Source organism: Macaca thibetana, chromosome 3, assembly GCF_024542745.1.
Source record: "Macaca thibetana thibetana isolate TM-01 chromosome 3, ASM2454274v1, whole genome shotgun sequence".
Lineage (NCBI taxonomy): Eukaryota > Metazoa > Chordata > Mammalia > Primates > Cercopithecidae > Macaca > Macaca thibetana.
In genome coordinates, this window is record NC_065580.1 from 66,720,051 (window position 1) to 66,732,497 (window position 12,447).

The window sequence follows — 12,447 nt, forward strand, 5'->3', positions numbered from 1 at the left end:
TAATATTTTTTCATTATGAAATTAAGATATAATTTACACATCATAGCATTTACCTGTTTGGTTATACATTCAGTAGTTTTAAAAATATATTAACATATTCACAAATTTGGCCAATAGTCACTAATATCTAATTCTGGAATATTTTAATTAATCTAAAAAGAAACTGCATACTCATTAGCAGTCACTCACCATTCCACTCTCCTTTCAGTTTTCTGTTCCTATGGATTTGCTTACTTTAGGTGTTTCATAGAAATGGAATCTTACAATATGTGACTTTTTGAGTTTGGCTTCTTTTACTTCTTGTATTATTTACAAGGTAAATGCGTGTCGTAGCATGTATCAATACTTTGCTCCCTTTTGTGACTGAATAATGTTCCATTGTATGGATATACCAAAATTTATGGTCATTTGGGTTGTTTCTACCTGTTGCCTATTGTAACTAGTATTGCAATGGATATTTATGTACAAAGATTTGTATGAGTGCCTGTTGAATTTCTTGGGTGTATAGACCTAGGAGTGGAATTCCTGGGCCATAAATTCTATGTTAACATTTTGAGGAACTGCCCATTTTTTTCCACAGAAGCTGCACCATTTTACTTCCCACCAGCAATAAATAAGGATTCCAATTTCTTCACATCTATAACTAGACCATCCTCTCTAACACTTACTTTACTTTTTCTAATACCCATCGTAGGTATGAAGAGGTATCTCATTGTGGTTTGGATTTGCAGTCCCTTAGTGACAAATGACATTGATCCTCTTTCATCTGCTTATTGGACATTTGTCTATCTTCTTTAGAGAAATGTCTTTTTAACTCCTTTGCCAATTTTTATAATCAGGTTATTTGTATTTTTGCTGTTGATTTGTAAGAGTTTCTTTTAATATACTCTAGATATTAGAGCCTTATTTCAGTGGTCCTCAATCTTTTGGGAACCCAAAACCAGTTTCTTGGAAGACAATTTTTCCATGGATGGGGACTAGGGGGGATGGTTTCAGGATGAAACTGCTCCACCTCAGATCATCAGGCTTTAGATTCTCTCATAAGGAGTGCACAACCTAGACACCTTGCATGCATAGTTCACAATAGCGTTTGCAGTCCTATGAGAATCTAAAACAACCACTGTTCTGCCACGGGGCAGAGCTCAGGCAGTAATACTTGCTCCACCGCTTACCTCCTGCAGTGTGACCCAGGTCCTAATGGGCCATGGACAGATACTGGCCCGTGGTTTTGTATCTGTTTTAATTTTAAATGTCTTATTTTATATATCATGTCTTATTTTATATATAAATAAGACATTTTAAATAAAATGTCTTTATTTTAAATAAAATGTCTTATTTTATATATCAAAATTAAAACAGATTATATATATCAATCTCTTTTAATTTTAAATGTCTTATTTTATCTATCATTAGAAAATATATGTTTTCCCATTGTGTAGGTATTTTTTTATTTTTAATTTTTGTGAGTAGGTGCTTATAATTTGTAGCATACATGAGAAATTCTGATACAGGCATTCAATGCCTAAAAATTACATCAGGGTAACTGGGGTATCCAACACCTCAAGCATTTATCTTTTTTTGTGTGTGTTACAAACATTCCAATTATATTGTTTTAGTTATTTTTCAATTTACAATGTATTATTTGTTGACTGTAGTAACCTTGTTGTGCTATCAAATACTAGATACTTTTCATCCTATCTATGTTTCTACCCATTAACCATCCTCACTACCCCCTCACCCCTACTACCCTTCCCAGCCTCTGATAGAAAGTCCTTCTACTTTCTATCTCTATAAGTTCAACTGTTTTAATTTTCAGCTCCCATGAATAATTGAAAGTATGAGAAGTCTGTCTTTCTGTGCCAGGCTTATTTCCCTTAACATAATGACCTCCAATTCCAATTCCATCCATGTTGTTGCAGATGATGGGATCCTATTCTTTTTTATGGCTAAATAGTATTCCATCATGTACCACATTTTTCAATCCATTCATTTGTTGATGGGCACTTAGGAAGCAATTTAAGTTGCTTCCAAATCTTAGCTATTGTGAATAGTGCTGCAATAAACATTGGATGCAGATATCTCTTTGATAAACTGATTTCGTTTCTTTTGAGTATATACCTAGCAGTGGGATTGCTGGATCATATGGTATTTCTATTTTTAATTTGAGGAACCTCCATACTATTCTCCATAGTGGCTGTATTAATTGACATTCCCACCAGCAAGGAACAAGAGTTCCATTATCTCCACATCCTTGCCAGCATTGGTTATTGCCTTTCTTTTGGGTAAAAGTCATTTAAAAATGTTTGTTAGGTGAAATAAAATATTAATTTATATTTGGTGGTAAAGGAAGACTAAAGAGATAACATCTAAGCTGAGAGCTGAAGGATGAATAATTGTTGCCAGGTGGAGATGGTGGGAAGTGTCTTTGAAATAGATGGAAGAGCATGTGAAACATTTTAATTTTAAATTTGTGTATTTCATTGTTTTAACAGCTATCTCCCTGTCTAGCCTGTGAGTTCCATGAGACTAGAAAGCATTTCAGTCTTATTCTCTTAATTTATTTCTTGCTCTTAGTACCATGATGGAAACAATAAGTATTGTTGAATGGATGAACAAACAAGAAAATTAAAATGTACCATATTAGGGCATTTAACCAGGACAAAAACTTTCACTTGCTTATGGGCTTGTGACATTTATCTAGAACTACTAATATTCCTAATGCTTGAATGTCATTTCCAAAGCCTAGGTTTCATTTACCACAAATATAATCCAACTCATTGATTTCATATTTTCTGAAAACACTTATGGTTCTGTAGACTATTACTCCTTTTCTCCTCATGAGCTATCAAATTGCAGTGTTTCCAAAGGGCTACCATGGTGTTTATCTCGTTCCTGGTGCCAGGTACTAGGCTTCAGCCTGTTGTTATAGCTTTCCCAATGCTCATTCTCACTGTCATACATCTGAACAAAGATGGTTTACAGATACATAGTACAATGTGCAAACACACAATTATTGCTGATCTGGGTTGGGCATGGTGTAATTTAAGAAGTAATCTAGCCAGACATGGTGGCTCATGCCAGTAATCTCAGCTCCTTGGGAGGTTGAGGTGGGAGGATTGCTTAAGGCTAGGGATTCAAGAACAGTGTGGATGACATAGACCACAGCTCTACAATTTTTTTTTTTTAAATTAACTAGGTATGGTGGCACATGCCTGTAGTCCCAGCTACTCAAGAGGCTGAGGTGAGAGGATCACTTGAGCCAGAAGTTCAAGGCTGCAGTGAGCTATGTTTGTGCCACTGCATTCTAGCCTGGTGACAGAGCAAGGCTCTGTCTCTAAAATGTTTTTGAAAAGAAGCAATTAAGTAATAAAACTGTTTCCTAACTCAGCTCTGCCAGTGTGTGCCCTGGAGGCAAATCACATCATTACTTGCCATTTCAACCATAACATAAGGAAATATGCATTATAATAACTTTTTTATGCTTTTAAGTTCAGGTGTACATGCTCAGGTATGTTACATGGGTAAACTTCTGTCATGTGGGTTTGTTGTAGAGATTATTTAATCACACAGGTATTAAGCCTAATATCATCAGTTATTACTCCTCTGCTACCCACCGCCATTCTCTGAAAGGCCCCAGTATGTGTTGTTCCCCTCTATGTGTCCATATGTTCTCATCATTTAGCTCCCACTTACAAGTGAGAACATGTGGTATTTGGTTTTCTGTTCCTGTGTTAGTTTACTAAGGATAATGGCCTCCAGCTCTATCCACATCCCTGCAAAGGAAATGATCTTGGAGATGATCTTGTTCTTTTTGGTGGCTGTATTAACTTGTTATCTTACTTTATGGAATTAATAACTCAAATAGTAATAAACAAGATTTGATAAACTCCAAAGAATTTTACTTTTTTAATTGAGAAAGTTGAAAGAGATAATAAATAAAGACTCTTCTATTTTTAACATTTTATAATTCTGGAATAGTCCGAAGATCTCATGAGTGCCTCTATCTTTTCTCCAGGTAAATACTACTTCTATACTTGTCCATGGGATCCCATTCCACTCTCACAATGAGAAATTTAACAGCTACATGTTATTGAGATTGCTTTAAATATTAGTTTCCCAAGACAATACAAGCCCGAGTCTGGCATCACTATTTTTGGCCTCATGACTGCTATATGCCACTCCTGTAGGATCGTGATTAAGTATAAGCCTTTCCAGCTGCCTTTATTTAATTACTTTTGGTTCCCAGGCAAACTTGTTATTAGTCCATACTTTCCACTGTGCCCATGCTTCCACCTGTTCAACTCTGCCCTTTCCTCAGCTAGACACACCCTTTTCCCATTCTTTACCTAACAAACTCCTGCTCAGACTCCTAATTTCAAGGACTGGCACTGGACATTCTCTATCATTTTAGTTTGTGTTATTCTTATTTAGGATTCTTAATACGAGCCCTCTAGACATGTAGGTCCTGAGATTTTCTTACTTGCTTTGCATTCCATTTGCTTACAGGGTAGGGAAGGACTATCTTATTGAAGGGGCAGATTCCTGGGCCCCACTCTTCCCATCCAATTCAGGAAGTCAAGGGCAAGGCTGGAAATCTGCATTTAATACAAACATCCCAAGTATTCTGATAAAAATTGTAGCCCATCCTTTCGTCAATACTGGAGGTCTAAATTAATGAGCTTCAGGGGTCTGTGAACCTCGAGAAATTCTTTATAACATTTTGTGGCTTTACATATATTTGTATTTTTCCAAGGAAAGGTTTCATAACTTCCAACAGATTATTAAAGGAGTCTGTGATAGATTTTTTTTTAAAAAGCAACACTTTATAATGTTATTTACCATAAATATATATATTTGGCTTTGTTGAATAAAACTTCTTCCTTACTTGAAGAAAAAGTAAAAAGCATGAACTCAGAAATATCAATCTCCTTTCTATAAATAAATCAATTTTGATGGCTTGGTAAACTATGAAGTACTCATTATAGAAAATAAGAAAAATCATAGGAAAGTGTAAATGAGAAGACAAATATTACCCAATAACCCAGAAGCAACCACTGCGAATGTTTTTTGTTATATTTCCTTTAAGGTACCAAAATGCTTATAAGGTCTAATATAAGCATTTTACTCTGTAAGACATTCTTCAATATACAAAAAAAAGATAAAAATGTTTAAAATGACTAAGGACAGTAGACACACAAACACACAAACCTGGACTGCACATTTTAAGTTCTGGAATGCCAGTTTTAACATAAAGCAGGCAGCACACATCTACACTGCTGGAGGAAAGGGGAGTCCCAAAATTCCACCTGTCATTTGCATTTAAACAGGAAAAGTACAAGACTAGTAGTTAGATAAATCTTGGTTCTGATCTCTCTTTCATCACTTCCTGGGTAAATAATTCTAGAGAAGTCACTTAATATTACTGGGATTCTGATGATTGACCTCTTATAGAGATAATGGCACATAACACTTTTGAAGGCAGGATGCAGAAATTTATGATATCCTGAGGTCTGTTAGAAATATGGATATGCATATTCACAAATATACAATTATATGTATACTTACATACATACATATATATTTATATAAAATTATTATTCATGTTAGGCCATTGGAAAATGCAGACGGTTGCAAAGAAATAAAAATATCCTATATCCTTATAACTCAGAGGTAAAAGCTCTTATCCAGTCTGTTTTTTTAACACATAAAAATTCAAGCTGCATCCACTTTGGCTTGACATTGTCTTAGAGACACGCAATGTATGTCTACTAAAACGATATGTGCCATATGTTGAATTTTTATTCAAAAGCAAATATTAATGCAAGGGATAGCACTGAGAACTGTATAAGTAATAAAAAGATACATAAGTGCAGCACTTATATTTATACAAGCAGAAAGTCAAATGTATTGTGTATAGAAGTTATATACTTGGACAGTCTATGATTATTTTTCACAGTATCCTTGCTTCACCATAAAATACAATGAAGTATACCTAAGGACTCTCACCTTCTATGAGCTGCCATATCCATGGAAACAGAAAACTGGGAAATTCAGAATTATCTCCTTGATTTGTATCTGTATTTAACATAATGCTGGGCAAGGAACAGTGTTCAATAAATACTTATTTGTATAGCCTTTTACCTCTTTAACTAGTCACACAGCAGCTTCTATTAAACAAAAAGAAAAAGAAGTGAACCTTGTGCAATCCAAAGCAGAGTCCAAAGTAGTTAAAATGCTAAAAAGGAAACAATATTAGGCAGCCTGTGGTCAGTGTATCAAGTTGCCCAGGCACAGTTAACTGTCCCAGTTAGACAACTTCAGTTGCACAAGGCCTCAGGGTGAAACTGCAGCTGAGAAGAGGTCATAATGGTTGTGAAAAAGACAGGCAGTGAAAATGATCTTTGAGAAGACAGGATTGCTAGTGAATTGCCGAGAAGAGGAAAAAAGGGAGAAGAAGAAGAAAGGTTTCTTAAAAGGGAATAGCAGACTCAAGAGACGGTGGAACCCACTTTGTTTTCTAAGGAATCCTACAAGTTTCCTGTGGTGGATTGTAAATCACACACTTGTCATGACTACTCCACTTTTCCATGGGATTTCTGCCCTGCAGGAGACAATGCCACAATGAACTCTGCTCGGAGATACCTTGTAAAGCTCACGGAGAGTTTCTGAGAGCTATAAAATAAGTAGGGATTCTGGAGAACAGAGAGCAATAATTTTATTTCCAAGAGAACGCTGAGGTCTAACTAGTAGGGTCTAAATGATTAGCCCAAGACCACATGTCTTTTAGCGACACAATTAAGTTTCTAGACTTCCCCTTCAGCACTCTATGTTACCGTGCCTCAACCAGTCATCTGAATTGCAATGGTCCTGCTGTGGAATCTTGAGGCTTATCAAGGTTCTTCTAAATTTTATAAACAATGGTTTGTTGTTTATTCCAGAATATTATAGGCTCATCTGGAAAATTACATCTGGAAAAAAATGATACCCCTAAAGCCTGAATGGTTTTATACACCAAGATAAGACTGAGAACCCAGAAGAGGTACAGGAAACACCTCAGACATTCTCAATACTTTATACAAAATATATTTGCTCAAAAAGCAAGGTGATAATGTTGAATAAAAGTTGATACACTATTGTGTAAACACTAATATGATAATAATATCTTTAAGCTTCTTTAACAATCTTAGTGCTTCAACATTATTTTATTTTTATTGACCTAATAATAAGTCATTTGAAGTTTTGCATAAAGGTGCCAAATTTCTATTTCTCAGGGAAAAACTTTCAGTAAGGAAGAGCCCTGAATTTCTTCTTTAGTACCTGCTTAAATTGAATGATTTCTCAAACATTATTATTGAGACCAAGTTTCACTCTGTCACCCAGGTGGGAGTGCAGTGGCATGATCACGGCTCGCTGCAACCTTGACCTCCTAGGCTCAAGAGATCCTCCTACATCAGCCTTCCAAATAGCTGGGGCTACTGGTGTGCACCACTATACAAGGCTAATTTTTTAAAAATTTTTTGCAGAGACAAGGTTTTGCCATGTTGCCCAGGCTGGTCTCGACTTCCTGGGCTCAAGTGATCCACCCACCTCGGGCTCCCAAAGTGCTGTGATTACAGGCGTGAGCCACTGCACCTGGCCCTCAAAAATATTTTGTACGAAGTAATAAACATAATCATTAAGTGCATAATATTTAAAGTCATTCATAAAACTCACCCTCCTAAATATGGGAAAAGGTATCTTTCAGTGCCTTTCATTTTCCTGAAAAGTAGTAATTACATGGACTCATATATTCCAAACAATGGACAGACTGCGACTTAAGAGAACTGTCTAGTAAGTATATTGGAGTAGCTGTTCCTACGAAAATCCTTAAATTATCGTTGTGTAAATTGATATTTTTATATCTACTTTGTATGACTTCTGAATATAAAGTAATCAAGAAATGAAGATGAGCTGTCTTCCAACTCCACCGAGACAGAGCTCAAAGGACACTGGAGTAACTGAAGTAGAGCAACCAAAACACTTCCCAGAAACATGCCAATCCTCATAAAGAGAGACTTCTGTATTGTTATCGTGCCTTTTGCAATGCAGAAACGATAGCAAGAATGCTGCAGTGTGCTAGGAGTGCTTCCTAGGCAGTAAGCTTTTACCCCTTCAGTAATAAATTTCTTCTAAAAAATTAAAATACTGATTGAGACTCTTCTGTGTTTCTATCTCTTTACAGCTGTTCCCTCCCTCTGCTATACTTTCTAAAATATTTTCTAGCTTACAAACTTACAATGGCTTTCTATTGCCAAGAGCTTTCAACATAGTGCTTTGTACTTTGCTAGCATGAGCCTGGCTACACCTACTATGTGTCCTATGAGCTTTAGGGTCACTTGAATTGATATGGCCAGAGGCAACCAAAATAAAACAAACAGGAAAGAAAAGAGATGGATTTAGAAGTCCTATGAATTTCGAGGAAGGAATTCACAAATATGCTAGTTGATATGAGACATTTTAAAGATACTGAATGTGTAGAACTAAAGTAAAAGCTAGGCAGGAAGTGGGAATATAGGGGATATCAGCGGTTGTGAGAAGTTTCAGTAGGAAGAGTAGTTCCATCTGGGTTCTAATAGAAAGTAAAACCACCTCTTCAAACTATAGTAGCCTTAGGAGTTTATGTTAGAAAAGTAACCAGTGACTAGAAGGAAAATAAAGAAAACAATTTTTGTGTTTAACTAATTTCCCTAAAATTGAGATCTTATTTGTACACAGTATACCTCCCAAGTCCCTCATATGTTAAAATATTAATAATATGTTTTTAGATGAACTTGACATGGTAGAATAAGGATGATATTAGAAGGGGGGAAAAGACTGATTTAGGAGTGTGGGCTTTGTCCTCCTTCAGCTTCTTGATATTAGGGATGGTTGTACAAACCATGCTTCATGTGCCTCTGCTTTGTAATATAAGGATTGTTAAGAATAAAACTATAATAAATGACGTGACTCTAACACTATGTAGAACAATTATATATCTCTTTGCCATTACAGAGGGTTCATCATGCAACATTTCAGATCATCATAAATATAAATTATCTTGACATATACTAAAGGAAAATTCAAATTTTGTTTGTGCTTCCCATTTTTCAAAGTTTCATGAGTTTAGGAGAGACTTTACCTCATCTCATGAGTGATATAAGAATACTTACTCTAGGACCTTTAAAAAGTATTTGGTAATGTTAAGTTTTAACATTTAATTTTACTCACAGGTATGATACGCAACAAACAAACAAACAAATCCCAGAGCTCAGAGGAGTTGCAAACTACTAAAGATGCCATGATAAAATAACACAGAATAACATGATCTCTTCTGTATAAACCCATAATGGAGTTCTCTCTGTTTGGTTTATGATCTGCCTTCTAATAGCTTAAGGACAGAAGAAAAAAACAGAATGATGGCTAAGTCACCAGAAGTATTTTAAATAATACAAGAGTTTCAATATACTTCAAAAAATGTATATTCATTTTTAATAGGCATTTATCGGAATATGCTATGCAAATCTTAAAAAGACAAAATACTGTACTAGAAAGGTAAATTGCAAGCCATACTCAACATCTGACATTTTTCTCTAAGTACTGAATGCTAATTGAAAGGCTATAAATTTAAACTGCTAGTGGTACATTTCCATATTAATTATTAAAACTTAATTAAAAATTGAAGAATATTCTCCAAATTCAAAAAGGTCAGGTTCAAATGACAGCAAGCAAGATGCAGTATAATTGGGCAGGTCACCCACAATTCCATGGGTGGCCATGTTCTAGGATGATTTTCAAAATCAGATTATTGATAATATAATTTACTTAGGAACATATGGCCTGTTGATCAGCCCTCTTCCCCCACAACCCTCACCCACTGATGTTTCATTAGAGGGCTGATCACAGCATTTGTTATGTAAGCTATAGGGTAGTTATTTAAAACTAAACTGAATAAAACTGGTTTCTTTTTGAGGGTAAATAAACATAATTTCCCCTATTTTCTTGGATAGCTATATTTTGGAAAAATCCCTAGATACCATTAACATGAATATTATGCAATATATGGATTATAGACCTAGTGTTATTAATAAATATTCATATTGAACTTTACAGTTGTTAATACTTTATTTCTCATAACTGTGTAGATGAAAATATGCCTGGGTGATACTGGAAAAACAAGAACATTGATACTTCCAGTTCATTAACTAGGTTAGATTGGCTTCCAGTTCATTAACTAGGTTAGATTGGCTTCTCAGAAGCATAGCATACATAAAAAGTCAATATTTCTGTACTAAATGAAAATTAAATATTATACTCTGGTATACCTAGCTATATTCCCAAATGTTATGACCTTGGAAAAATGCAATGGATCCTAAGTAACTAAAACAATCTTGAAAAAAATAAAGTTGGAGGGCTCAGACTTCCAGATTTCAAATCTAAAAATCTGTAGTAATCAAGACAGTGTGGCATTGAATAAGAACAGATATATATAGATAGATAAAATTGAATTAAGACTTCAGAAGTAAACTCTACCATTTGTGGTCCATTGATTTTTTTTTTTTTTTTGACAAAAATGCCACAGCAGTTCAATGGACAAATAACATAGTCTTTTCATCAAATGATGCTGGAACAAACTGGATTTCCACATACAAAAGAAGAATTTGTACTCTTACTTCATACAATACACAAAAAGTAACTTAAATTGGATTATAGGCATAAGTGTACAAGCAAATACTAGAAAACTGAAGAAAATACAGAAGTAAATCTTTGCAAACTTAGATTAGGCAATGATTTCTTAGATACAGCATCAAAATCACAAGTGATAAAAGAGAAGATTGATTTGTTGGGATCATCAAAATGAAAGACTTTTTGTGCTTCAAAGGACACTATCAAGAAAGTGAAAAGACAACCCAAATAAGGCGAGGAAAACATTTGCAAATCATATATCTGACAAAAGACTCATATCTAGACTATATAAAGAAACTTTACAACTCATAATCCAATTAAAAATGGGTTGTAAAGAGGAGCGACAGCAATGCAAGATAGCAGCCACCACGGGCTCAGGAGTAAAAGTCCTTTGCAATTTCCAACTGTTGGAATAACTTGAAGAAGGTCAGAAAGGAATAGAAAATGGCACAATTAGCTGGGGTCTAGAAGGTGACGAAGACACAACACTTAAAAGATGAACGGGGATGATAATTGGGCCTCCAAGAGCAATTTATGAAAACCAAATATGCAGGCTTAAAATAGAATGTGGACCTAAATACCCAGAAGCACCCCCCTTTGTAAGATTTGTAACAAAAATTAATATGAATGGAGTTAATAGTTCTAATGGAGTGGTAAACCCAAGAGCCATATCAGTGCTAGCAAAATGACAGAATTCATATAGTATCAAAGTTGTCCTGCAAGAGCTTCAGTGCCTAATGATGTCTAAATAAAATATGAAACTCCCTCAGCTGCCTGAAGGACAGTGTTACAGCAGTTAATCAAAAAGAAAAACCACAGGCCCTTCTCCTTTCGATTTAAGCAGTCCTCATTTTCCACAGTAGTACATTTTCCGGATACATCTTATAGATATCAACATTCTGGAAAGGACGCTCCCATTCAAAGTAAATTTATCTTAAGATAGTGTAAATGATATTAATTTTTTGTCCATTTGAAACATGTAAGTTGTGCTAAATGTAACTACTGTCCACGTAGTTGAACGTCTGGGATCAAAAAAGTATATTTAAATTGATTCCCATTATAGCTGGTGCGGCACATCTATTAATAACTCAACTGTGAAAAGACACATCACACAATCACCTTGCTGTTGATTACATGGTCTGGGGTCTCTGCCTTCTCCCCTTGCAATAGCCCTCTAGCCTGGGGGGCTTGTTAAGAGTAGATGTGAAGGTTTCAGGTCGCAGCCTGTGGGACTACTGCTTAGTGTGTGGGATGCTTTACCTGCACCCCTGGTTTCTTTAAGTCCTAAATGATGCCTCTTCAAGCCATCATCCTAACCCCCCCTCCTCTGCTTCCTCCCTTGGCCAAAGCATAGATTGTAACCCCTCCACTACTCTCTGAGATTGGCCTTTGGTGAGGAATTCAGGGATTTCCCCATATCTTCTCTCCCCCGCCTTTATCACGGGGTGCTGCTTTTTCTTCCTTCCTCCTCAAGTGTCTTTTCACACCATCACCAACCAACACCTTCCAAGACACTTCCTTGCTTTGGCCAGAAGCCATCAGGTAAGGTTGGAAAGAGTTTCTGACCTCCCTTGTTTAGTTTTAGAATCTCATTTACTCACTCTCCACCAGCCTAGGAAATGAATATTGGGTCATCAGCCCTGCCAGCTGTCATCATCAGCTGATGCATTGGTTTTAGCTCAGGTTTTGATAAGGTGAAGAGAATGGTTACCAGGGTTACTCAGACCTGCCAGCTCTCAGAGTCCT

At 35.8% G+C, this 12,447-nt stretch overlaps 1 pseudogene; it reads left to right on the forward strand.

The window, feature by feature from the left end:
• The first annotated feature begins 11,024 nt into the window (after positions 1-11,024).
• LOC126950836 (ubiquitin-conjugating enzyme E2 variant 1-like) lies at positions 11,025-11,501 on the forward strand (annotated as a pseudogene).
• Positions 11,502-12,447: the final 946 nt, after the last annotated feature.